At 45.7% G+C, this 26,977-nt stretch overlaps 1 protein-coding gene across 9 annotated transcripts in view; it reads right to left on the reverse strand.

Moving 5' to 3' along the window:
- Positions 1-26,376, reverse strand: part of SYT16 (synaptotagmin 16) — a 105,999-nt gene extending 79,623 nt beyond the window's left edge. For 3 of the 9 annotated variants that reach the window (XM_088166332.1, XM_088166328.1, XM_088166327.1), the window contains exons 1-2: positions 19,656-20,497; positions 18,185-18,293 (exon numbers count right to left, since the gene is read on the reverse strand). The gene's annotated coding sequence lies outside the window, so the exon portion shown is untranslated. Of the gene's footprint in view, positions 1-18,184; positions 18,294-19,655; positions 20,500-26,347 lie in introns of those variants that run through there. The other 6 variants (XM_088166334.1, XM_088166333.1, XM_088166337.1 and 3 more) reach the window with 6 other exon arrangements.
- Positions 26,377-26,977: the final 601 nt, after the last annotated feature.

Genomic DNA, 26,977 nt, shown 5'->3' on the forward strand with positions numbered 1-26,977 from the left:
TTTCGAAGGAAAAACACTCAACTTGGAGAGAAAGTCTTGATGCCAGCCTAGATTCCTTTGACCTTTCTGGCACAAGTAAGGAGACACAGCCAAGCAGGGAAAAAAAAGATGGGGAGGGGGAATGGAGGGGAAGGAAAAAAGGTGAGAAGGTAAACTAGAAAAGGAAAAAGCAATTGGCAATGTATTCCCCCTCAACTGGGTGACAACAGTTCAGCTTCCAGCTTTTAAATGAGAATTTCTCCCAGAAAAATGACAGCATTTTTTATTTATCTTTTTCTTTGATGCTGCCAAGGTTGGCTGCCAGCAAAATAAGTTCTGAATAAAAATGTTTTGACCGGCTTTGCCTGAAACACTCAATTAGTGGTGAAGGGCAGAGCAGGAACTGGGGGAGAAAGAAAAGAGGCCAGCAGCTGAGCAGCAAACAAAGCCAGGCTGACAAAGAAGCTGGCAGCACTCTGGCCACCAGGCACCTGGCAAATCTGTGTTCAAGCTGAAAAATCCAGCCCTTTATCTCAAGCAAGGTTTATCCTTTGAAGGATGTCCTGTACCACCTTCTCCAGGGAACTCCCCCAGAGTGCCAAGGTTCCTCAGACCCTGCTGGGTGCCCCAGTGAGCTCTGCAGGGCCTGGATTTAGCAACAGGGATGGACAGCACTGAAAATAAACCAGGAGGCTCCTTAGGAGCCAGTCATCACAATGACAGTCAGCAGGCTGGCTTAGTATGACTCCAGCCACTCTCCATGCACTCAAGTAACAGCTCAGATATAGCAGTAGGTCAGACTCTTTTCAGTCCTCAGATTCATCCTCTCCCTTTTCCTAATTCTCTCTTTTATTATATAGCACGTCTTTCAGGCATCTCTAACTCCGTGCTCCGTTTGTTGGCTGCCTGACAGGTCTCAAAAAAGCACATCTTTCCACTTCCAGAGCAATTCTGTTTAATCTTGTATGAAGAAGGTGTATCACTTAAGCAACTTTTTCCACCCCTCCTTTTCTGCAGGAAAAAGGGAAGAAGTTGGAAAGAGAAATGACAGAAATGTTTCAACCTAAACGGGTGCAATTTGCATGCAAATCAGATTTTTCAGGTGCCACAAAAGATGTGGGTGCCCTGACAATCTGAAGGGAAGGAATAAAAGGAAGGGTGAATTTGACAAAAGCACTGTCAAGTGATGAACCTGAAACTTTTCGTTTCCTCACTGGGGCAAAGTGTCCTGGAGAGAGAGTTTCTTCCCTACTACCTACATATTTATTTTCATTCTCTTACACTACCATTGTAAGAAGAAAAAACTATTTCTTCTCGTGCTTATGCACCTTCTAAAAGCTCCTTGCATGCAAGAGCTACAAACGTAGTCAACATGAGAGTAGGTGCAACTGGAGGTAAACCCAAGTGGGAAGTGGTTTCGTTGCAGAACATGATGAGAAAATGAGTTATACAATCAATAAAGTAGCACCAGACTGCAGAAGAAGAGAGAATCATATGATGTACTAAACAGCCCCCAGGCATTATCAGCAATAAATCACAAAACTGTGGGGGTTAGCAGGGGCACAACAGGGGTACTGAAGCTGCTGAACACAGAGGAGCTGCAGCAAAGACAGCCACCAGCACTTCAGCTCAACCAGCTCCTCCCAAGGGAGCTTCTCCCCCAGCAGGTAGATTTGTTATCCATACAAAAATGTCTTTATGCTCCAGAGCTGGCACTCTTTGCTCTAAGTATGGTTATTTGTACGTTCCAGAGAGAAACCTTTCAGAGACTGATTCCACAGACATTTAAATTCTTCTGGCAGCACTCAAGCAATCTTTTGGGGAACCTGAGGGCACCAAGCCCTGTGGCAAGAGATACCACAGCACTCCACATTTGGGACTGCTGAACCACTACACTGCAAAGCAGCAATGTAGTCATGCCATCAGAGACTGGGTGAGGTTGGAAGGGAGCACAGAGATCATCTTGTTCAAACCCCCGTGCCATGGGCAAGGAATCTTTCACTAGACCAGGTTACTCAGAGCTCCACCCAGCTTGGTCTTGCACATTTCCAGGGATGGAGAGTCCACCACTGCTCTGGGAAACCTGTGTCAGTGTCTCACCACACAAAGAGTAAAAATTTCCTAATTACATCTATTTTAAAATTGTCCTAATTACATCTATTCTAAATCTACGCTCCTTTTCTTAAAATCCATTCCCCTTGTCCTGTCACCCATGGCTTTACGAAAATTCCCTCTCCAGCTTTCTTGGAGCCCCTTTAGGTACTGGAAGGGTCTCAAAGGTCTCCCTGGAGCTTTCTCTAATCCAAACTGGATAGCCCCAACTCCCTCAGCCTGTCTCAACAGGAGATGTGCCCCAGCCCTGTGATCAACTTTGTGGCTTTCTCTGGGCTTCTTCCAGCAGCTCAACGCCTTTCTTGTCTTGGGATCTGTAGCACTGCCATACAAAGGCAGACAACATTTTCACTGAAGCCTAAACACCACATTTTACAGTTTTAACTTATACCTGAAAACATACAGAGAGCAACAGAAGAAAACTCCCCGGCTTTGCCTTCCCATGGATTCTGCACAACAGACCTGCCGTGCCTGGAGATCAGCAATCAGGTTAGCAAACATGCCACAGCTGCCCTTCACGAAAACAGACACACACCTGCTCTTGGAAAACTTTCACTGAGCACATGTTTTGCAAGCGTTCATTTTTCCAGGCTCTACTTCCATGTTCCCGGTATCCTAATGCAATTTACCATCACTGCTCTTACAAAAGAATTACATCCCTTCTAAAATAAACCGGGGCTATGTGACAGATCTAAACCAGCAAAATGCATCAGAGCAATTAGTGGTTCTGCTGCCTTTATGGCTCTGATTGGAATTCTGGTCTCCAGTGAGAAAAGACGGTGGCTCTGCATACGGGCTCCATCTGCCGGCACGCCGCTCTCCCGGCTCTGCTCGGAGCATAGTAAACTGAAACAAAACCTGCACAGCCATCAATTACATTTTCTTCCCTCAGCCTATGAATTTCAATAAATACACCATCTGTTCATCTTCTGTGTGGGAGTTCAGTCATCTTCTTGGCAGCAATATTATTCTAGAGCAATTACCTGTGTCTTTATCACCTATCATTGTGCTTCATCATCTTTTCATCATGTGTAAAATCCAACCACTTTATTACTACAATTTCTGTAGGCAGCCCGGTCCTGTTAGTTACCATGGAGATGATCTGTCAAAAGAAGTCTACATTTAAAGAAGCAAAAGCTGTGAAAAGGAGGAGGAGAGAAACACAAAGAGCCTGAAATGAACTTGTTTCTCTAAGTCAGAGTTTAAACACAAAAGGCACATCTCAGGCAGCAACGCTGAAATGCTACGAACAACCTAGTTAGGAATCCATCAAGCTGCCAATAAAGAGGATGAGTCAATGGCTCACAAGCATTACAATATGTGCAGAGGTCGGAGACTTGGCTTTAATCCCTCAGCCCAGCCCCATGACCCGCCTTAGGAAGGTTGAATTCTTATTAGGATAAATCAAAAGATAAAGCTGGGGGAGGGAGGACAGGCCGGGACGACAGGCAGGTGGCAGTGGCAATTTCCCCTCTCCACAGCCACGACAGTGACTCTTAGCTGCACTACAGTTTGTGCCCATTCCTGAAAATATCTTGGAATTAATTTCTTTCTTCCCCAACTTCACTCTGGTCTTGCCCCACTTTCTCTCACCCCTTCCATGGATTCCTGCTTAGCTCTGCTCTTTTGCTCTTTCCCTCACAGGCTGCACATTGCTCTCCTCTTTCCAAAAACCATACACACACTTGCAGCTGTTCCACCTCTCTCTTTCCAGATTCCCACATATTTTTAAAGGCAGCTGTCAGTGCCAACTATTTACAGATGCTTGCTCCCTCGCCCACCCACATACACTCTCTGCCTTTACTTCATGGAGTCCTGTTTTCCCCTTTGAATTTTTTCATCTCCTTCTCCAGCCTTCCAACTCCCATCCTTCCAAGCTGTAATTGCTCTCGTGTTACTGCAAGAAAAATATAAGCAAAGTACAAAGGACTTGCTGATGCTTTGTGTTTCTAGGATGTGTCATTAGCAGCCTTGAGCTGAGACATGCCAGGCTGCAAACTGCTTTGGCTCAATTCATCCTTGTATCCCTGGAAGAAATAAGCAATCTCAGAGCTATCCAATTTGTTTAATATCAAGTACACATGCACTGAGTTTTAATGGTGTGGATTGTCATTCTGAATTGCAAGGGAACAAAAAGTGACCACCTGTATTTGCTGTGTTCACAGCTACCTCCTGTAATTGAATTTCCACAGTCTTGCAAATCACAGAAAGACAGCTAGAGAGGGAGATAACATTTTCCACAAGTTCTCCAGACTTAAAAGCATTTTAATTTTTGTCTGCCCACTTTGAGACTCAAGTTTCCTAAGTACCCATACTTCCCATGGATTTCTGCCTGCAGAAAGCATTCTACATTAGATAACTGAATCTAAAGAGCCTCAAATGAAGGTACTGCAAAATAGGAGGGGGGATTACAATAAAATATTAATCAAGAAAAGAGAGTGATGCAAATTTTAAAATAAATAAATAAATAAATAAATAAACCCCCAAACGCTGTATCATGAATGTGCTTCCAGAGTTCAAAGCAGAAATCTCATGGGCAAAACCAAAAATATCAAACCTGAAAAAATCAGCGTGTGGTGAAAAAATATGAACTAAACAAGAAAAAAACACATTCTGATCTCACATCTGATATCCCTTGAGAATTTATTATGGAGCAAAAGTTCTTCCCAACTATCCCCTTAGCAGAAGTGTTGTTGAAGAGAGACTGAAACCACAGACAGATCAGACACTGCAACAGCTTCAGTTGCTGAGGAAATGGCACCCACACACTCTTCTTTATCTTTAAAGATGTGGGCCTTGTGTTTCCTCACTCTCTTCAGATACCTTTTGCAGGCAGGTTGAGCCATCAGCTTCCATATGGTGCTTTACCTTCGACAAGACAGGTCCAGGGAAAGTCACATTCCTGCTCGTCAGCGTGGCGTGTTGCTGCACAGATTGGACGGAGATGGAGAAGTGCCCAGGCTTAAAAGTGGTTTCCAGCATCCTGGGCCAACTTGGGCCGTCACTTGGTAGGCAAGCTGTAGAAACTTCTGCTTCTGCTAACCTCATTTCCTCCAGCCAAGCCTTCCAGACAGGCTCAGTGCACGCTGACTCCCTGCACAGGATCTCTGTGCCCTTCCAAAGCAGATGCCCTCCACCAGCAGCATCTGTGCTGCCTCTGCCCTTGGCAGGTGCTGGCAGGGAATTGGGACAGACTCTGGTTCTGCTTTTCTCCCTCTCCTCCTCCTTCCTGACAGGGACAGCCAGGAGAGCTGTGCCCACAGGGAATTCTGTGCCCACAGGGAATGCTGTGCCCAGGGGGAATGCTGTGCTCATAGGGAATACTGAGCCCACGGGGAATGCTGTGCCCATAGGGAATGCTGAGCTCATAGGGAATGCTGTGCCATGGGGAATTCTGTGCCCACAGGGAATGCTGTGCCCATAGGGAATGCTGTGCCCACGGGGAATGCTGTGCCCACGGGGAATGCTGCCTGCCCTGCCTGTTGCTGCTGCTGCTGGGGTTGCTCTGCCTGGAGCAGTGATACCTCACACAGCCACTACTGGGACACAGAGGGCAAGGTCCTCATCTGCCACTCCCATTCTCCCAAACCCTCAGCAGCTTTGCAGAAATTACTATTCTGCTCACTCTTTTGCTTGAGCAGGTGTCTCCAGTCAGTGCTGTGTGCTTGCACAGTGATTCTCCCTCTCCAGGGCTCTTACAAGGGCATGCAGGAGAGGGAGAAAGGAAAGCACCATAGGGTTTTTGGTCCCAGCCTGGCTGCCCATGGCTTGTGAAAGACACGAGGAGTGAGCAGTGGGTGATGACAGGCAAGAATAAAAATGGAGTATCGGGTAAAGAAGAATTTCTTACACCCTTTCCATTAAATCAAATACACATAAGCCAACCCACTGCACACCTGGCTCATTAAAATGGCCAAGACACCCACCAGGAATGGGTCCTGCAGCTCCCTTGACAGGGCAGAAAAGGAGGAACCAGTATGACCCTTCTTACTCCCCTCCAGAGAGCCAAAAGCACATTTCCCCAGGAGCTGCTGCTGCAGTGACAGACCAGATCAGGGGCCAGAGGAGGCAGGAATTGCTCTGCAGGCCAGGGTGGCACAGAGGCTTGCCAAGGGGATCAGTGGCATCCACAGCAACCCTGATAACATCAGCAGCACCATGCAGCTTCCCAGAGCATTCTGCTACAGCCTGGAGCACTGCAGAGCCCACACCACTGCTCCTGACCAGGCTCTGTGCCTGCACAGTGGGCAGAAATCATCTGTTCACCCCTCAGCAGCAGCACACACCTCCAGCCCCCTAAGAGCCCCCAGCTGCAGGCACAGCCATCACCTCCCAGGCTGGCATGGGAGCAGACAGAACATGGGTTTGGCTGCCTCCAGGTGACACCTGCAGCCCACCTCTGCCATGGCCTGCAGGAGCATCCTTTGGCGTGATGGTTAACATGTGGACTCAGCAGATATTCATGGTCTGGGCTGGTGTTTGTCAATCCAGGTGTAAAACAAGCAGGCTGGGAGGACTCGTGGCATGGCAAATGCTCACCCAGCACAAGGTCACCATTGCTTGACTTTTCTTTACCAGTGGCAACCACATGGCTGGACCACCTAAGCTGTGCTTTGAACTGTCATAAATTTATTCCACCCAGTGATCCAGCATCACTCTTTACCAAACCAAAAGTCAGCAAGAGCAGTGGGAAAGGCACAGGAAGGGGCTACACACCAATGCTGGTGGCAGGGAGAGAAACCAGGAGCTAATTTGCCAGTCTGAAGGATTAATGAAGAGGTTCCATTAACACCTTTCACTTTTTCCTTTAACTTTGTATAAAGCCATAGGCAAAGCAATCCCTACTTCTGTGATCAAAGCAGTGTTAATTATTTCAGTTCACAGCATGTTCCTACCCTCAGTTCAGCAACAGCCTTGACTTGTTCCTTAAAATCTTAACAATAATAGTATTCCTGGCCTCACCCTAGGGCAGCAATTTCCTGGCAGTGCTGGATAGAGTGTACAGTCAGCACTACCCACAGCAGCCTGCCTGGCAGAGGAGCAGAGCTGGGCTGGACTGGATTCAAAGGCAGTGCATGGCAGAGGAGATGGTGAGACAGAAATCATCAATTCTGCCAAGAGCCAGGTGGAAAAACAGGACTTCCCATAGAGATTTGGGGGTTAAATGGTCAGAAGATCTGAGGGTATCACATCCCCTGTTGTTCTCATGTCACTTTGGGAATGCACACGCTTTTTAAATTTCCCATATACATTGCTGATTTATTGGCTGTTCCACAGGGTTTTACAGCTTTTTCATTAAACAGCAATTAGAGCAGGCAGCCAAAGTCAAGTCATACCTGTGAGCTGAAGAGGCAGAAAGTCCTGAGCAAACAGTTTTTCCTTCCTCATTTTAGGTTTGAGGAAGAAAGTGACACTGGCTCTAGCTGATGCTTTACCTTGTGTCTGCAGGTAGCTGCATACAATCTTAGTGAAAATTCTTGAAAATATCATTGTCAATTCCCCTCATGTGGCTTCCTGCCCTTGTTACATACAGATATTTCAAGAACAGGGTAAAGCTCAGTGGTGACTTCTGCTGATATTGATGCACAGTGCCAGCAGAGCACCTCAGGGACACCCTGCTTTGTACCCCTCACACAAATGCAAGCACAGAGTGTCTGAATTTCAGCTAAACACTCCAGCAATCCATTTGCACACTTCACCACATGGCCTCCTGCACCAGGCAGATCTGGAATCCATCAGCTTTAATTTGTCAATTTTTTTCCTAGTACTTTAAAGCCTAAACTCGTGTTGAGATTCCCAGACAAGAGGCTGCAAGTCCTTAGGAAGCTCAGAGCATTTATCCTCTCCAGGGAACAGCTCATCACACGAGCTGCTGCCAGCAATGAAAGGCAGTTAGGATTCTCCTGACTAATACAAAAGTAGCATATAAATGCTTCCATCAAAAATCACTGTGTCTTATTTTCTAGACCGGGAGGAATCAAAGTACTGTGGCTGCATTTCATATCTGGTAGCTTACTGGGGGTAAAAAAAAAAAGGGGGGGGGACAATTTAAATGTCCAGTAAAAAATACTGTAGAAAACATGAGATACAAGAGGAAAAAGAAAGGAAGAAAGAAAGAAAGAAAGGAAGAAAGAAAGAAAGGAAGGAAGGAAGGAAGGAAGGAAGGAAGGAAGGAAGGAAGGAAGGAAGAAAGAAAGAAAGAAAGGAAGAAAGAAAGAAAGAAAGAAAGAAAGAAAGAAAGAAAGAAAGAAAGAAAGAAAGAAAGAAAGAAAGAAAGAAAGAAAGAAAGAAAGAAAGAAAGAAAGAAAGAAAGAAAGAAAGAAAGAAAGAAAGAAAGAAAGAAAGAAAGAAAGAAAGAAAGAAAGAAAGAAAGAAAGAAAGAAAGAAAGAAAGAAAGAAAGAAAGAAAGAAAGAAAGAAAGAAAGAAAGAAAGAAAGAAAGAAAGAAAGAAAGAAAGAAAGAAAGAAAGAAAGAAAGAAAGAAAGAAAGAAAGAAAGAAAGAAAGAAAGAATCACTATGGATAGAAGGGAGATTATCTGATCTCTGTATCTATTAAATTCAGTGCTTAAATTGCAGCAAGAAAATCTGTCAGGAGTGAGTTACATACAATTCATCTGGATGTGGGGCAAAGGGATGGATCTATGGTCCTGTCCAGCTTTATTTTCTGTGATTATCTGTGCTCCTCAGAACTCATAATTCAAGACACCCTCCTGGTGTTTAGTGTACAAAGCCAGCCAAAACAGGACTTGTTTCCCATTTTGCTCAAGCTATAGATTTTCCTCATGAAAATAATAATGTCTCCGTTTAGCCTGGGGTCCTAAACATCCAAACAAATAAGAGTAAAAAATAGCCACAACTAAGCAACAAAAAAAGAGAGTAATTCTGCAAAAAGAAAGTCAGTATTAAAATCCATTAGGCAGAGAAACACAGTATCTATCAAATTTATTGCTTGGTTTCAGAATTTAAGAAGAGTCTCTTCATTTCCTGTACCTCTTGAGTATTTACTATGTCCCCTATGAGCTAAGTCTCCCAGAGTCATTTTAATGTCATGTTCTAAGCACTTCAATGTTGTAAATCATCGATTTTTATCTTCTTCTCCCAATCAATGCAAAGATATTTATGCTGAACGCATAAAAGCACTTGACACTGTAGAGAAACCAATTACACCCTGCGAGACGTTTGCTTTTGCTCGTTGACATCATGGAATTATCCATTACACTTTGCACATGCCTGCCACTTCCAGGAAAGCAGTGTGACCTTGCCTGCCTGCAGTTTGCATCCCTGCATCCCGGTGGAGCAGCGTGGCAGGAGCCGGGAGCAGAGGTGCCCATGAGTCCCTGCAGGCTGTGGAAGTTGGGTGAAATCCTGAAAGGAGAAGCAGCTCTCATGTCAGCCCTGCTGCTGGGCTCCTGCCCTGCTAGGAGCATCTCTGCTCGCTGCCCAGATGAGGTGCTGACCACACAGATTTACTTCTGGCTGCAGCCACCCTTCCCTCCACAGCCCCAGGGACAGACTGGAAAACTTCATTATCCCTCTGTGCTTGCCAGTGCTTCAAGGATGGCTCCTCCATCACCCTTCTGGCAGAGTGCTGGGCAGGTCCTTCTGTCTCTTCCCACTCCCGCACACCCGGCTGGCAATGACTGCATCCAACTCCAGGGCAGGCACACGCTAAAAGCACCTGCAAATTGTCTGGACCACCCCACGGTGCCTTGTGGCTCCCATACTCCGTGGCACTGGCAGACAGGTTCAGGGATGAGCCAGAAGCCAGCCCTTTTATCTTGGCAAAACTGCAACAGCCTTGTCAAGGCTCAGAGCGATTTGCGTTCGTGACGCCCACCAGTCCCTGTCTTGCACTTTCTGAAGTAGCAGCAGCAATTCTCACCATCCCAGCAGAGCACTGAGAGTCTGTGCTCCCTGGAAAAGGATCCAGCACCCAAGGGCCTCCCAGGAGGTGCTGCCTTCCCATCCCCAGCATCACATTCTCTCCCTCTCTCTCTCTCATCACCTGCTCAGCAATGGAAAGGAGCTTTCCTGCCACGCTCTGACTGGCAGTGGATGTGCCCTGCTGCCACACGAGTGCTTGCTTTCTCACAAGTCAGACAAAAAAGTGTTTCTCTCAGCACTAAACCAGCCAGCATTATCTGAGGGATAAGTGTGCTGAACAAGACCATGCAGGAGAGTGCTGTACTTCCCCAGCACTGCTGCCAACTCTGCCTTTCCGTTTCAGGTGCTTGCTCAGATTTTCTCTGAAGTTGGCACACGCCTGTAGCTCCAGCAGGTGAGGAACAGCCCTCACAACTTGCTCAAGTGAACTGAATTTGATTTTAAAACCTTGGTAAGATCTTCCAGTGTAGAAAGTGATGCCAGTGGAGCTGTAATGATTACATCAGATCCCGCCTGAAAGCCATGAGCACAGCTTTAATGAGAGCATATGAAGAGAGGGAATATTAAACTCCAGATCGTTCTCTCTCCTTGCAAGTGCAAGAATTACAAAAGAAGTGACACCAGCAGAAGCTTTGAGGCCCAGAGTCATCATGTTTGCTTCTCTAAGTTCCCAGCTGAGCCAGCTGAGTGAGGCAGAACTATCTCTCATTAGTAGAACAATTAACTTTCTGTGTGCCCAGGCACTGCTTATATTGAATCTATTTTAAGTTTCTGAACGTTTCTTTGGAGAATGTTGAGGGCTTTATCTCTTGTTGTTAAAACCGGCAGAATTCACCCAAGTTCACTGCAGATCACCCCCATTAACAGGAGGCCAAATCACTCAGGGGGGAAAGGGCAATAAAAAGCACCACTGTATTTAAAAGCCAACAACCTTATTTTGACTCTGAAATTTTAGGAAAAATAAAATTCCCTCCTCCCTGTTATTCACCCACTTCTGAACACCTGGAGCATCAGGCAAGCAAAGGAATGGTGTGAGAACAGCAAGCAGAAAAGATGTCCCTTATCTTAAAGGAGTGTGCACACAAAAGAAATGCTAATGACAAGAACTTGCAGCACATCAATTCAATGGCATTAAGCCCTTTGGCTATCTCTCTTCTCCAAAAAATCAAAGCAGTCTTAAATAATGGCAGTATGAAATTAAGCTGATTTCATGCTCTTTAATCTAAATGAAGACAGCACACATGGCTCAGTTTTAAACCATAGAGGAAACATCAAGCTTCATTCAGAAGGAGACTGTGTAGACAGGAATTTGGCATCATTCTGTTAATCTGCTTTACAGTCATACCTTATTTAATTAGGAAACACATAGGGAAATTAATTGGTATAAACATAAATTAGCAGTAATCTCTACTACAGTAATACCTCTGCAGCATTCATCAGGCAGCAGACAGTCTGATTCACAGAGTCTGTTACCAACAGGTCTCCTAATTGAAAATTCTACATTTTGGTGTCTGAAAACCAGGGTGGTCTAACAGGTGGCTTGTTCAATTCACCTGGACCAACACCACCAGCAGCAGCTTTTCCAAAAAAGCATAGAGAAGATGGATAGGTACTGCTGCAAAAAGAGAAATAAGTCACGGTAGAACTGTGACATTTGTAGGTCTCATGTACCGTCTCTTTAAAGGCAGAACTGAAGGAAATAAAGCCGATAGAAGGAAGAGATGAAACTCTGCTTTAAAAAAAAAAAAAAAGTGTTCTTCTTGCAGTATGTATAAGCAATTTTCCTGCCTTCTGGTTGAAATGAGAGCATCTTATTTTTCACCTCAGTTATGTAAAGTCCTCTCTGTTATCCACAGCCCCTGATTTCCTCTCATCATCTCTAATTTGCACAGATGAACAAGATGTACTCTACTTAGAAGACAAACAAATACGTATTTCAAAAGTATCAGTTATCTAATGCTGAGCCCACATAGAGATCTTTGCATTCACCCAGAGTAACTGCCTGGGATAATCTCCTCTCTCCTGCTGTGAAAGGCAGTCGATTTTAATTTGGAAGAAGTATTGCTCCCTTGAAAGCTGATAGGAATCCCTCATGTGCTGCCTTACAGAGGGTGTTGGTGGCACAGCCCTGGCTCAAACACCTCTCTGCTGGATTTCAACACTGACTCCTCCCTGTCCAGCACGGAACAACCCCCTGTCCACCTGAGCAGCACAGTCCAAACACTCTGGAGACATGAACTCTCTCACAGAGTAAAAATCCATGAGCCAAATGCTCATTAAATAATCAGCCAGCCATATATAAGCTATTTATGGGGTAGCAAGGAGCTGCTGACCCCTCCTGACAGCAGGAGCAGACTCCAGGTTGAAGGGCAGGCTGACACCCTCAATCACCACCCTGCCATTCTGGAGGCAGCCCTGGAATATCATCAGCAGCCAGGTGTGTGTGGCACATCTGAGCTCCCACCTGAAGTGAATTCGAAACCTTCCAGCACAAGGAAATTTTGCTTCACGCCGTGCTCTGCTGACACAATGATTTATCGATTTGTCTCTCTACAAGGGAAACGGGAGCACATCCAGTCAAAGCATGTGTTGCATTATAAGGCTGTGCTGGAGAAGGGGATAAACAGTGTGAAAACAAATAGTTCTTATGCGGACTCTGCTAGGTGCACAGGAGGGATGAGCTTTGGTTTGTTTGTTTCCTTAAATTGTACACACAAATATCGTACTTTTTTTTTAAGAGCTTAAATCCTTTTCAAATTTAGTGCAGGCAGTCTAATGTTCAAAGCTCTTCTAAAAAGAGAGCTAAGTCTTTGTGGTACCAAAAATTTTCATCAGTAGAAACTCCCTGTGAAATAACAAAAACTACTGATTAATTCTATCTTATTTTTTATCTATTTTAAGCGCTCATCCTGCAGAGTAAGATTCCTATGAACACATCCTGGAGGCACTCCCATCACAGGGATGTTGCACTGCCCTCTAGAGCCTCTATCACTTTCTCATTCCAGCATCCAGGCAAAAATTCTTACAAAATTTGCTCTAAAGTCACCACAGAGGGGGGGTGCTGTCTACCAGATATGAGACACGGCCAATAATATGGACAAGAATTCAGATTCAAACTCTTCAGGTGGTCGTCAGTGTATTTTGGACATTTCACCTGTCCCTATGAAATAAGGTATTGCCTTTTAGGAAAGACTTTCAACATCAACATCTCTATCTCCTACAGAAATAAAGATACTAACAAAGGGAAAAATAAATATTATATTTTTAATGACTTGCTCCTTTCCCTAAAGGCACAATATTCCTGTAACTCAGATCACAGGGAAAGAATCTACCTGGTCCTTTGAGGATGGAAAATTGCTGCACTCAGACCTGCTGCATCTGAATTCTGTGAAGTGCTAGAGAAAGATGGATATTGCTCCTGTGAGTGCTTTGCTTTGATTTTAAATTAGTTTTAGTTCCTTTCTCTCAGATTGATAATGAAAGATCCTCCAACACAGCTCACTACCATTCCTACATACCCACCTTCATGCAGCTGACTGTAATAATTTTTTCCATTCATAATCTAGCAAGGAGAGGATAAAACATACCTTAACCCTGACATATCAAACTACAGCAAATATCTCAATCAATATTACACCCAAACAGCCACATGGACACATTTGCATCACCCTTGTAACAGAGGTGGGGTGGTACACTTCATCCTTCTCCTCTGGGATGGGCACAGCATCTCCTACACATCATTCCAGACCTCCTGCCCCATCCCCACATACTGTCCCAACAGCTGACCTGAGCCTTGATGTCCTGAAAGACACAATTTTGCCCACAAAAAGGGGATGAAATAAGGACAGGACCTGTTTGTTTTGGTTTGTCACTGCCCACATCGAACTGCACGAATGCTGTGGGACAGGATTAATTTCAAGCACGTGCTGAAGGGACACAGGCACACAAAGGACCCTTCAGAGAGCACAGAGACGTGGCTGAGCCGCCCTCCTGCTGCCCATGAGCAGCTGCCTGCTGCTTGGAACCCAGAAACCTGGGAGTTCTGAGCTTTCTGTGCTTTCTGACACTGACCCCCAAGGGAACACTGCTTTTGACTTGAAGCCTTGGAGAAGGCTCCAAATTTGAGTGATGGAGTTAGAATCACAGGTGTGTAGTTAAATAGAAGTGTGTGGTGTCACAAGGTGAAGGGTTTAAAATTTAGGGGTTTTAGAATATAGTAATAGATATAAGACAAAATAAAAGTTCTTAAGCATTGTCTCTTCCTTCTTTTTCCTTCTTCATGATTTCAAGCAGTAGTTTTAAGTTGAATAGAAAATCCCCCAGTGCAGGTCACAGGGGTTTTAGTTATTGAGTCAAAAGTATAAATAACATAAATGTTAGCTTTTAATTAAGCTGTTTCACTTTAAAAGACTTTGTAACTAATTAAATTCACCTCAATTTCCTCGCTTTTAGCTTAATAACTAGAAGTACTAAAGAAGTCTCTGTACTTTAAATAAGATTTAATAAGCGACCAAGCCCAAACAAAAAAAAAATCCATCTCATGAGCATTCTATCCTGACTCTAAGTGAAAACAAAAGAAGACAAACCACTAATAAAGTGGTGTGAGAGCATACACCTGCTGACCACAGCAGCACCACAGCAGCAGCTCTGAGATCAGGTCTGCAGAAGGAGGTCTCTGCTTCAGGAGCCACAAAGGGAAAAGGGAGCAGGAATAAGGAACACTGAGGAAAAAGCAAAAAAGAGGAAAGAATGGCTGCCCAGTTGCTAAAAGCCATTCTGGGAATTCCAAAACTCGGATTGCTGGGACCCTCTCAAAGAGGTTTGAGTTTATGTTCAGATTTACACAGCCACTGGAAATGAAGTGTCTCTAGAAGATGGTCCTGGACACCACCCAGACTAATTGCTGGATTATAGTGGGAACACCAAGGGCTGCATTTTGTACATGCCATTTCTAGTCACAGAGGAAAGGAGCACAGGACACGTTTCTTAAGAGATTTTCCAGCTATGTGCCCGTGTCTAGAAGAGGACTGAAGTCTCAGAGAGGCATCACAATCCCTTAGTCTCCAGCAAACATCATAAAATAGTCAAGAAATTGGAGATTCAGAGTTATTGTCTGAAGTTTACCTGTTTTGCTGAGCTCCACATCATCTCTGCTGTACCCTGTCCCACCAAGCTTGAGCTTGCATGGAAATTACAGCACATTAAACTCACTCCATGGCCTAACTAAAGCATCTTGAGTGACACTGAGCCTGGATCAGGAGATTTTCTCTCTCCTTTTCTATTAAAGTCAGAAAATATTACCTGTCTGCTGAAAGACAAGTAATTGGATGTCACAAACACACCTCCGGAGTCTTTAGTTTAGCAAGGCTCAGTGTAACCAAATTCCTGCTCTCTCTCATGACACAGGGACTTTCCAAAGGCAAACTTACTCTCCAGCTTATTCTCTCTGCCTCTCTCCTCCTGACTGGGTCCCCAGGACCACCCTTAGCTGTCTCTTAGTTTGGATCTGAGCTTGGCTCGTTCAGAGGCTTCTCAGGTGGAAACTGGAAGGAGTTTGCTCTTGTTCCTCACTCTCAGGAACAAGATGTGAGTAGACAAATGTGTCCTCATGTTTTAAATGCTTCCCAGTCCTCCTGAAAGTGTTACCATCCTTTGGCTTATCCATCTTCACCTGCACTCCCTTCCCTGCTGCTCTGCCCTCAGAGATGTTCTGCAATCTCTGCCCAAGACAAAGTTGGACAGCTTTTAAGTTGGCCAAATGTACATCACACTGAGTCACACTCAATTAACCTAATCAAGTATTTCTCTAATCAAAACATACGTTTCTGGGCTGGCAGTTTCTGACTCAACCACAATTCATTCAATCCTAAGGAAAAATCATTAGAAAAACCATCTGTTCTCTTTAAATAGAGGAGCTATTTTTGCGTTCATAATGAGCCCAAGTAATTATAAAACAAGTGGAGTGGGTTTCAAAAAGAAAAATAAAAAGAGAGGGTAAGACAGCTGCCACCTTGTGATATCATGGTATTAACACATTTCCAGCCATGTGAAGCTCAGGCCTTACACTCCTCACCTTTTTATGCAACGTGTGACCCATTGTCATCCCATTAGCACAGTCAATGCCACAGGGAGGCACTGGGGGCAGAGTGCAGAAGAGTGAGATTTGGTGAATGAATATTTACATACTAGAGCTGAACACCAGCAGAATCCCAGAGTTAAAGTTCTCAGAAAAGAGTTGATTCTCAAAGGAAATCGGTGACAAGGTCCCACGCAACTGCTATTTTTATGTGCCAAATTCAAGACTTCATTCCTCAAAATCATCAGTCAGTTGACACCTAATCCTAGGGGATCTGACATTTTTTTGCATTAAAATTCCCTGGGCACCCACCTGCTCACAGAAACCATGACAGCATGAACCAAAACAGCAGAACCCTTTCATACCTAATCCTCCCCATAACCCATAGCACAGAAACTTCTGCCTACGTTTCCTGGTGAGATCATCTATTACTAAAGAGATGAGGCACCATGTGAGATCATGTGGGCAGCACTTTTCCTTTCCAGCATGGCTACAAGGTGGGCCAGCCCTAAGGGAAGTCCTGGCTTTGCCTGGAAGGATCTGAACCTCATCATCCTCACTGCCCTGGCCTGTGGGTCCCTCCTGAAGAATTATCTCTCAGTCCACCCTGCTGGAGATGCTCCTTTTAAATGTTCAGTGATCCAAAGAGAAAGGCCAGAGGAGCACAAAGCCATTGTGAACTCCATTGTGAGAAGTTTTCCTGACCCAAGGCAATCTTGACTTTTTGCTCATGCTCCAGTGGTTGCTGCTGCCAAGGTTGCTGGATCTCAGGAACCTGGAGTTTTTGAGCTTTCTGTGCTTCCAGGCACAGACACCCTGGAAAACACTGCTCTGGAGCTGAAACCTTGGAGAAGGCTTGTAAATATGAATAGTGAGTTAGAAGTCACAAATGTGTAGTGTGTTAGATGTGTGTATTTTCACTGGGGGATTGGTTTTAAATTTGAGGGTTTTGTAGTATAGTGGTGGTTATGGGACAAGATGGAGAATTTTGAGTGGTGTCTTTTCTTTGTTCATTTTCTTATTCTTCCTTCTTCTTCACAGAACTTAGGTAGTAGTCTTTGGTTGGTCAGACAAATGTCACTCTAAGGGTCATGGGAATTTATTACTGGGTTAAAAAGATAAATAACGTAGGTGTTAAACTTTTATTGGTTTGTTTAGCTTTAAAAGGCCTTGAAGCAGGCTCAGCTGTGGCCATTTTTCCCACTTCTAGCAAGGAGCTAGAGGCAGTGTTGTACTTTCTGTAATTCTTTGATAAGATATAATAAACATCCAAGTGCAAACACGAGAATCAGCTCAATGGCCTTTCTAATAATCCTGGCTCAGAGGGAAAACAGATGAGACTGATGACAAACCACTAATTAGTGGTGCAAAGCCCAGCACACACTCCCACACAGTCAGAAGGCTCCTCTTTCCAGCCCAAGAAAGGGGCACATTCTCCCTTCATGTGGCCCTGCCTCTCACATTGATTGACTTAGAGCAATCCACACAGGTTCCTGGGTCTGTGACTGCTCTGTTTGAGGTCTGACAAAAGCTCCTCGTGGATCTCACTGCAGTGTCTGGGAAGGAAACATTCCCTCCATGTCTCCAGCTCTTGAGTGAGCCACGCACAACTCCCAGTTTTCCATTGCCCTGGAGGGAGATTGGGAAAGTGAAGAGAGCAAAGAACTCAACCAAAAAAGCAAGGAAGCAACAGGAAGGCAAGTGGGGATAAGAGCAGCTCTGGAGGTCTCTCCTTGTTCCTTCAGCAGGGCAAATAAATGACTACACACTCAGTGGAGTCATTGCTGTGGAAACACTGGAAACAAATGTGCCCACTAGAATCACTCCTTTCCCCGTGGAGATTGCCTGTTGGGAAATCTTTAATCCATTTCTTTTCCTCTAAAACCTGCAGCTCTGTTCCCAGAGTTGCTGGCACATTTAAGTTATTTGGTGTTTTTCTTGACCCTGTAACACTTGGACCCAAGTCAGCACAAAGGAGAAGGTCAGCTTTGTTTTATACTTCTGTTTCTAGCTCATGTTTTTGCAGGAGAAATGTTTGGAAGCCAGAGGTAAGCAGAGTAAAGGTAAGAACCAGTCATGGTGTGTGTGTGTGTTTTGAGACTTAAAACTACTCATTTTTCAACATCATCTTACAGGGTTGGGAGGCCTGGGTCGAGGAGCAAGGGGCAGCACTGTCACCTTGACATCTTCACAGAGCCTGAAGGATGTAATTCTTGATGAGACAAGGAGCAGTGGCTTCAAACTGAAAGAGAGGAGGCTTAGATTAGATATTAAGAAGAAATTCTTGTCTCTGAGGGTGGTGAGGCCCTGGCACAGCCTGCTCAGAGAAGCTGTGGCTGCTCCATCCATGGAAATGTTTCAGGCCAGGTTGGATTGGGCTTGGAACAACCTGGGATAGTGGAAGGGGTTGGCAGGGGAGTTGGAACAAGATGATCTTTAAGGTCCCTTCCAACCCAAACCATGCTGTGACTCAAACACACCTAAAGCAATTTTCAGAGTGGCAGGGAGCAGCACATCCCCTGCCTCCCCTGTCCCACTTGACCCTCACAGCACATAAAGATGAAGTGGAAATCCATGTGAAAAAGAGGAAATCCATGAGCAGCACCAAACCAGGACACAGTGAGTGGTACCAGCACAGACAGTGCAGTTTGAGGGCTCCTCCTTCACGTACAACTTTCCATTTGTCTTTACTAAATTACAGCTCTCAGGTCACTTTGTCATTTTGGACAGATCAGATAACGTGGCCTGGGTTCCTGGGTAAGAAAAAAGGTGAGGTTGCCAGTATTTGAGCTAAAATGAGAATATTATCAGATTCAGTCAAGGCTCTGAAACTGGGTGGTGGGATCACTGTTTTCCACCATGAAATATCCCTTACATATGGGCCTTATGTAATGAGTATGTATAAATATGTAATAAATACACAATTAGATGCACCTTCTAGGCTTCAAGACAACATTGGCATGTGGCTCTTGGAGCCAGGCAGGATGACCACACACAGCATGAACAGCACAGACAGAAAAACCTGCACATTGTCAGATCCCTCTCAAAAAACACAGCACAACTCCCCAGTGCAAATCATAGCAACAGAAATACATCCTAATTTGTTTAAAGGCTGTCTTCAGACTTCAGCATGAAATGCATTCTGCTTCCACTGAAAAGTCTGTGATACAACAATCATATAAAATCCAAGTTAAGCCAGAGAAACAATTATTAATGTTATACTGAAATGCAGGGAGCAAACCAAGTAATTCAAACTGCAGAGCAAAACCTAAAACGCTGCTGCAAAATGCTGTGAGCATTTGCACCTCTCACCAGTAAAAACTCAACAAACATTTACTCTGAAGTACAGCAACAGAATCTCCTGGACTAATTTTTCAGCAGGGCTCCCAGCACTGCTGTATCCCCCACATGATGACCAATGAATGTAATTGCAGTGTTGATGTTATAGAAATTCTAAAGTAATTTTTGCACCCAGAAAATAAAATAGTTTGTAACTCTACGCATGTTTCATGGAGCATGCACATTTTTTAAGACTTTAAAGTCAAGTATCACAATTTCACCAACTAAAATCTCTGCTTTCATCAAACAATAATAGGTGTTTTACCTAAATGTGTAGATCTGAAGTAAATCATGAGGCAAAAATATCAGCTGCTATAACAAATAACCTTCTAGTCCTTGTGGCAATGGAAAAAAAAAACCTTCTTTCCTTCTATCTGCTCCTCTGGAGAGAAACTCTGAAGATTTCGAGTGCTACAAAACAAGAAAGAGGACAAAACCCACCCACACATGAAGCATTTTGTGTGATTTCTATGGTGATTGTGTTTTTCTTCAGGGCTGACTCAAAGTTTTTAAGCACAAAGCGTAACCAAGGCGTGTTATGCAAAAAAGGTTTCAGACAACAAACCTTCTTAAGTATTTTCAACAAAAGTTATTGATGGAAAATGTTGGTTCCAAAGAGCCACTAGGAAACAAGAGAAGAAATTCCCACTCAAGAACAGTGCTTCGTGCCCCCCTGCCATTGTCTGACAAAACATAACAAACTCCTCTCTGCACACAACAGCCTCAAGATCCCAATGATTGCCTTTAAGCAGTGCCCCAAATGCTTATCTTGACATCAAATTCACATTACCAGCAGGAATCAGCATCGTGTAGGTGCCTTCTATTTGCAGAATCCCTCTCCCCACACTGGAAGAAATAATGCTTAGGAAAAGAGAAAATTCCACACCAAAGAGCAACAAATTCTTTTAGAAAGCTCTCTTCTTTCAATTGCAGTGAGACACCTAAGGGACCTGAGTAGATCTTTGTTAGAATTACTGGGTTTTTTTCAGCTACTAAACATTTTTGATTCACCTGTGCAAGTACTGGTTGTCAGGATAATGTGATGGGAAAAGTTTGGGGGAATTTTTTTTAATGCATGTACATTATCTGAATATTCTCCATAAACACTTCTGATACGTAAACCACATCTTGATTTTCCACTTTTTTGTAAGAAGTGTTTGAGGGTTTGAAAACTCTAGTTTTGACCCAAAATAAGTAATTCTGGCATCTGCAAACCTGTATATCTTTTAAAATAACAGCAATCTTAAAAACATGCCTACCAGCTGCAGGAGTAAGCACTCTCTGCAAGTTCCCAGATGCTTTCAAACCCTATCAAAGCCAATGAAGGCTAATTAGGACGGGCTCCCCATTCCTTGGAGGCACACAGTGTCTTGTGCATTTGAGTCACTAAATAATAATAGTAATTAATAATAATAATAATTATAATATTTCATTATGGAGCACTATAGAAACAGCACAGGCAAACAGGGAGGGAAAGCAAAACTCCAACAGTCTCAAAGTCAGCATCAGAGCAAGGTCTGGTCTAGTGGAAAGTGTCTGCCCACGGCAGAGATGTTGCAATTAAATGATCTTTAAGGCTCCTTCCAACCCAAACCATCCTAGGATTCTGTGGCTGAATCCCAACAAGTCCCAGCTGTGCCTCCTGCAAGGGGCAGAGAGAGACATGAAAGGTGCTTGTGGAACACAGGGCACAGAAAGGCGTGAGGCACCCTAAGAAAGAGAATAAACTATCCCCATTCCATCCCTGCCCTTCCCCAGTGCCCCTCAGGGACCCTGCACTCCTCTCCCCAGGATCTTTCACCAGGGAGCACCACAAGCTGATTCCAAGCCAGCAATGGGACTGTGTTTATGAAGAGATGCCACCCAGCTGCTCCACACAGACATAGAGTGCAGCTGTGGGAGGAACAAGTGTAATTTTGTGGGTTTGTGTGCAGGGTGGGCTCTGGGATACCCTCCCAGCACCCCTTCTTTGGCCAGCTCTGCCCTCTTCAATCTGTCAGCTGCTCCTGATGCAATCAGAGACTTTGTTCTTGAGATCACATCTCCTCTGGGCACTCTCAGGACTTCACAAATGGCATCTTGTCCCCCTCATACCCACTGAGGCTGCCACAAGGTCACCTCTCATTGCTTTAGCCAAGTCCTGCAGCTGTTGATGGATAATATTGGCAATTTTCACTGACTGTTTACCCACCCATTTAACCCTCCAACACAAAGCCAATCTATCTGAAACATAAAAAAGAAGGTGTCCAGACAGCACAGACAACTTAGCATCCCTGATTGATTAAAACAGCCTAATTGGATTTGATTACAGCTACTGTCATAGGCTGGGTGTAAATGTGTCTGGTTGATAACCATATTCTCCTCTGATTAGGAATTCATCTCCCAAAACTACACAGTCTGTGCAAAGTCAGAGTGCCTAAACAACGACCAACCACACCAATCTGTGGAGACAGTGCCTTGCCAGCTCTGAGACAGCTTAGACTCAAGCCCTTGCTGAATAATTGATCAAACTTTCTCTGTGCAGAACCAGAGCCATCAACAGTAGATCACACAAATGGGACACGAACACAAAGTCTCCTTAATGACTACTCAACCCCATCAGTCACGACATCAACCTACCTAAGGCACATCTGAGGCTGCTTCTCAACACAAAGCTGCCTGATGTTTTTAGAAATGTCCCCTGATAATTATGACTGCCCCTCTTTACTTTAGAGATGTCTCCACAACTGAGCAGCACCGGGCAAGGACGTACCCAGATGGAACTCATTGCTCCCCACGTGCACAGGAAGAAAAAGAACACTGCAAGGTGACAAAAAACCATCCCAGACTGCTGCAGATGGGTCCCTCGGGAAGTGCTGGCATCATTGCCTGGAGCAAAAGCAAGGCACAGTGCTGCACTTCCCAAAACCTGACACAGCTGGAAGTGCTCTCGCTGCCACAGTGCTTCCAGCTCATCCTCAGCCACACCACACCCACCCTTCCTCCATAATTACCCCTCTGCACTGAACAGGACCCATTTCGTGGTGACCGAAGCATATTAAACCAGTGCTACAGCCAGCAGTAGCAAGTCTGTGGGGATCCATTCGGCTTAAAGTGCCCTGCAACTTCAAAAATATTTGGTTTGATAATTCACTCTTGTCTTTAAACCTCTAAAAATGCTATTATAAGCCTGGCTGTAGGATTCACAAGGCCAGCAGCCCTTTAGCTTTTGAATGCTCTCTGCACTTTTGGAACTGCAGCCCAGTTCTTCAGTGGAGCCCTCTCCATCTTCTCCTCCAAGACATAAAGGTGCCTATCTTTGTGAAAAACAAACTCTCCTCTGAGGCAGCATCCCTGGAGAATATCCTCCCCACCCCTTGAATCAAAACAGGAAGGAAACAGATTCTAAATATTCTCCAATTTGTTTTGAAGTCCCACTATGTACCTAAATGTTTTCTCACAGGGACAGGTGCATATGCACAAATACAGGCTCTTTGTGGAAGTACCTGTGCTTCACATATTTAGAAAAAAATACACAAGTGCAATCAATATTTTCCACAGAGCAGACTTTTAAAAGATTAGCTTTCAACACAGCCAGATGTAATACAGGCCTATTATTAGCAAGAATTTAGGCAATGTTACATCAAAATTAAACAAGAAAGGAAAACTAAAACCAAGATACAATGACATGAACTTTCAAATTGAAGTCAATACACACACTTCTAGTATTTAAAAACTACTCTGAAGAGTCACATGTATGTTTCCTCTTTTAAATATATTCTCTTGGGAGATCTTTTATTTTAAAATATACAGAATGGTCTTAATATTATGAGGATACCATCAAATCATGAAATCATTTAGGCTGGAAAAGACCTCTTAGATCACCAAGCCCAACCAGCACTGCCAAGTCCACCACTAAACCATGTCCCCAAGTGTCACATCTACACCTCCTTTAAATCCCTCCAGGAGTGGTGACTCCACCACTGCCCTGGGCAACCTCTTCTGATGCTTGACAACCCTTTCCATTATATTTTTTTCCTAATATCCAATCTAAACCTGTTCTAGCACAGCTTAAGGCCATTTCCTCTTGTCATATTGTTTGATCCCCAGAGAGCCTGACCCTCACCTGGCTGTCCCCTCCTGTCAGGGAGCTGTGCAGAGCCAGAAGGTCCCTCCTGAGCCTCCTTTTCTGCAGACTGAGCTCCCCCAATTCCCTCAGCTGCTCCTGGTGTTCCAGATCCTTCCCCATCTCTGTTCCCTTCCCTGCACATGCTCCAGCCCCTCAATGTCTTTCTTGACACGAGAGGACCAAAACTGAATCCAAGATTCAAGGTGCAGCCTCACTAGTGAGAGTCCAGAGGGGCAATCACTGCTGTGGTCTGGCTGGCCACACTATTCCTGGCACAGCCCAGGATGCCTTTGGCCTCCTTGCCCACCTGGCCATACCTGGCTCCTGTTCACTGCTGTCAACACCCCCAGCTCCTTTTTCTCCAGGCAGTTTCCCAGCCACTTTGCCCCCAGCCTGTGGTGGTACTCAGGTTGTTGTGATCCAGGTGTAGGACCTGGCACTTTACCTTGTGGTCTCTTAAAATTGGGCTTGGTCCATGGATCCAGATTCTGCATCCCTCTGCAGAGTCTTCCTTCCCTCCAGCAGATCAACACTCCCACCCCACGTGATGCTGCCACCATCACACTCAATCCCTTCATTTGGGGACTGGCTCCTGCACCTTTAATTAAAACCCTTAGAAATGTCATCAAATGATCCACAGTTCTGTTTGGCACTGGCCTGAACTGTGTCCAAGCTAAAGTCATTTCCAATTGAGCTGAAGCCATAGTTACTGGAAACCAAACTTCCCTCACTTCTGATGCTTTAGCCAGCAGGAACAATGAATTATTTAGCAATTAAACCCGAGCAGACAGCTGTAAAATGTATCTCTGTTCACCTCAAGTCATCATTGCCACCTCTTCTGGCAGCCCAGAATCACAGAGGAAGAGAGACTTTCTGGCTCTTCTGCCTTTCTCAGAGGAACAGCTCTGACACAAGGACAGAAGTGGACACTACCTGAGCTCTCAGGATGCCCCTGCTCCTCCCAACCTCCCCAGACAAGAGAATCCCCCAGCCCTGCTCCTTACAAGTACAGAAAAAGCTGGCATCTGCTGAGGGTGGATATAAAGCCAAACAGAACAATCCAGATTTTCCCACTTAAATAAAAATCATAGTTTATATCTAAGTGGAATTTAATACAAGTACACCAAGTCCAAGGAATGCCAATTTATTCATTTTAACTTCAGGCTTCCCTCCAGTCTTTTTCATTTCAAGTTATTATTTCTCAATCAAAACATTTAACAATTTTCAAACGGATGAGGACTCAACTGTCAGATGCGGATCTCTGCTTTAAAGTCTAACTCATGGAAGGACAGATTCTGCAAGGTAAAAGTGTACTATTACTATTCTAAACAAACCAGGTTAGCTCCTAATTCTTCTGAGGCCACCCTGAAGCACCAAATGACTCCATGTTGTGGAAAATCCACAACTCCACCCATCAGCCTGGGCCTTGCCTGAGATGACCCCTCCTTAGGGACACAGCCTTGAAAGAAAATGAGGAACAGCAAACACAAAGGAATATCACCAAATGGCAAAAAGGGGAGGGAAATTAGACTTTTGATTAAGTCCAATCTTTTTATTAAAAAGCTCAAGCCTAGGATTTTTTTCCTGAGAGTTCATACATTGCTTTATGCCATTCCAGCATCTCTTTAAGGCTCACGTGATTATTTTCCCCAAAGCCGGCAACAGATGAAGCAAAATCAACCCAGCAATCTTCAAGAAGAATTGAAGTTGTCATTTTTATAATAAATCAGGAGGAGACTTCCAGGACTGTGTCTAACAGCAGCAGTCCAGGTTCAGCAACTCGCCAGTGCTGTGATCTGAAACATTAAGGGAAATACCTGGCAGCAGCATCACTGTCACAACCACGAGCTGAGCCAGGGTGGGTCAACAACACCATCAATAAAAACAACATCCTCATCAATCAAAAATCTGAAGGCAATCATCCCTCAAATCATTTCTATTATACTGTGGTAAGAAAGCCCAACGACTCCCAGGCTCCCAGACACAGCCAAGCCCCCATGATTACAAGAACACCTGTTCTTCGTCAATATCTCAAAAGCCAGCTTTCCTATTCCTTTCTTCTCCCTAAAATTCGTGTCTGTGCACACGAACCCTTTCCGTGAGGAGCACACAGGCAGCACACCCCGCCAGCACTCCCTGTGAGACCCGCGGGCAGCGGAGAGGGCACCGCCCCAGCCGGTCTGGGGAGGGGACAGTGACCCCCGAACCTCCTGCTCCCACCCCCGGCCCCGCGGCGGAGGGACCCCACTGCACAGGGGCAGGGCCACTGGAGCTGGGCCCTGTTTCCCCCTTCGTGCCCGTCCCCGGAGCCGTCAGCAACCCTCAGTGCCCCGTTTCTATCAGCATCCTCCATCCCTGAGTGCCCCGTTTCTATCAGCATCCTCCATCCCTCAGTGCCCCGTTTCTATCAGCATCCTCCATCCCTCAGTGCCCCGCTTCCATCAGCATCCTGCATCCCGCAGCATCCCGCTCCCACCATCATCCCGCTCCCACCAGCATCCCGCTCCCTCTCCCGTCAGCATCCCTCAGCATCCCGCTCCCATCACCGTCCCTCTCCCTGCAGCATCCCGCTCCCTCTCCCATCACCATCCCTCTTCCATCTCCATCCCACTCCCATCACCATCCCGCTCCCTTCCCCATCACCATCTCCATCGCGCTCCCTCTCCCATCATCATCCTTCTCCCATCCCATCACCATCTCCATCGCGCTCCCTCTCCCATCATCATCCTTCTCCCATCCCATCACCATCCCTATCCCATCCCGCTCCCATCACCATCCCTCTGCCCGCACCCCGGGCCAGCGCAGCCGCCGCCGCCGCCGCCCCCTCCCCGGGCACCGCCCGCACTCACCGTCCGTGTCCATGGCCTGGGCCCGGCCTGCCGCGCTCCGTGCGCGGTGCGGGGCGGAGGGAGCCCCGCAGGGACGCGGCCGGCAGCGCGGAGGGTGCGCGCTGGCCCCGCTCGGTTCGGCCCCTCTCGGTTCGGCCCCGTTCGGTTCGGCCCCGCTCGGTTCGGCCCCGCTCGGTTCATCCCCGCCCGGCGCGGGCTGCGGGGGGAGCCGGGCGCGGCCGCGGGGTCCCGCGGGGATGCGGAGGGAGCGGCGCTGCCTCTACCGGGGCGGCACTGGGGACCGCGGCTCTGACACATTTCACCCCAAAATGAGCCTGGGGAGGGGAAGGGATTCGCTGCGTCTTCCGAAGTGTTGTACCGTGTCTTTTCATGGGTCCTCAGGACTGGGCTGGCCGGTTGGTAGCACGTGTGAAATACAACAGGCAACCCACACCCCCGCCGGGATGGACAGGGACAACTCGCAGCCCTGTGCCAGAATCACCTGCTCAGCAGGGTGCACTGAGCCTGTCTCTCGGATTTAATTGCTAGCTCACTTTTCAAAACTCTCTTATATGAAAAAAAAAACCCTTACTCCCCATCTCCAATAACCCTTAGCAGCTGAGGGCTGGCTCTTATGTCCTGCCTTATTTC

Source organism: Sturnus vulgaris, chromosome 6 (genome assembly GCF_052056855.1).
Source record: "Sturnus vulgaris isolate bStuVul1 chromosome 6, bStuVul1.hap1, whole genome shotgun sequence".
In the NCBI taxonomy this organism is placed as follows: domain Eukaryota; kingdom Metazoa; phylum Chordata; class Aves; order Passeriformes; family Sturnidae; genus Sturnus; species Sturnus vulgaris.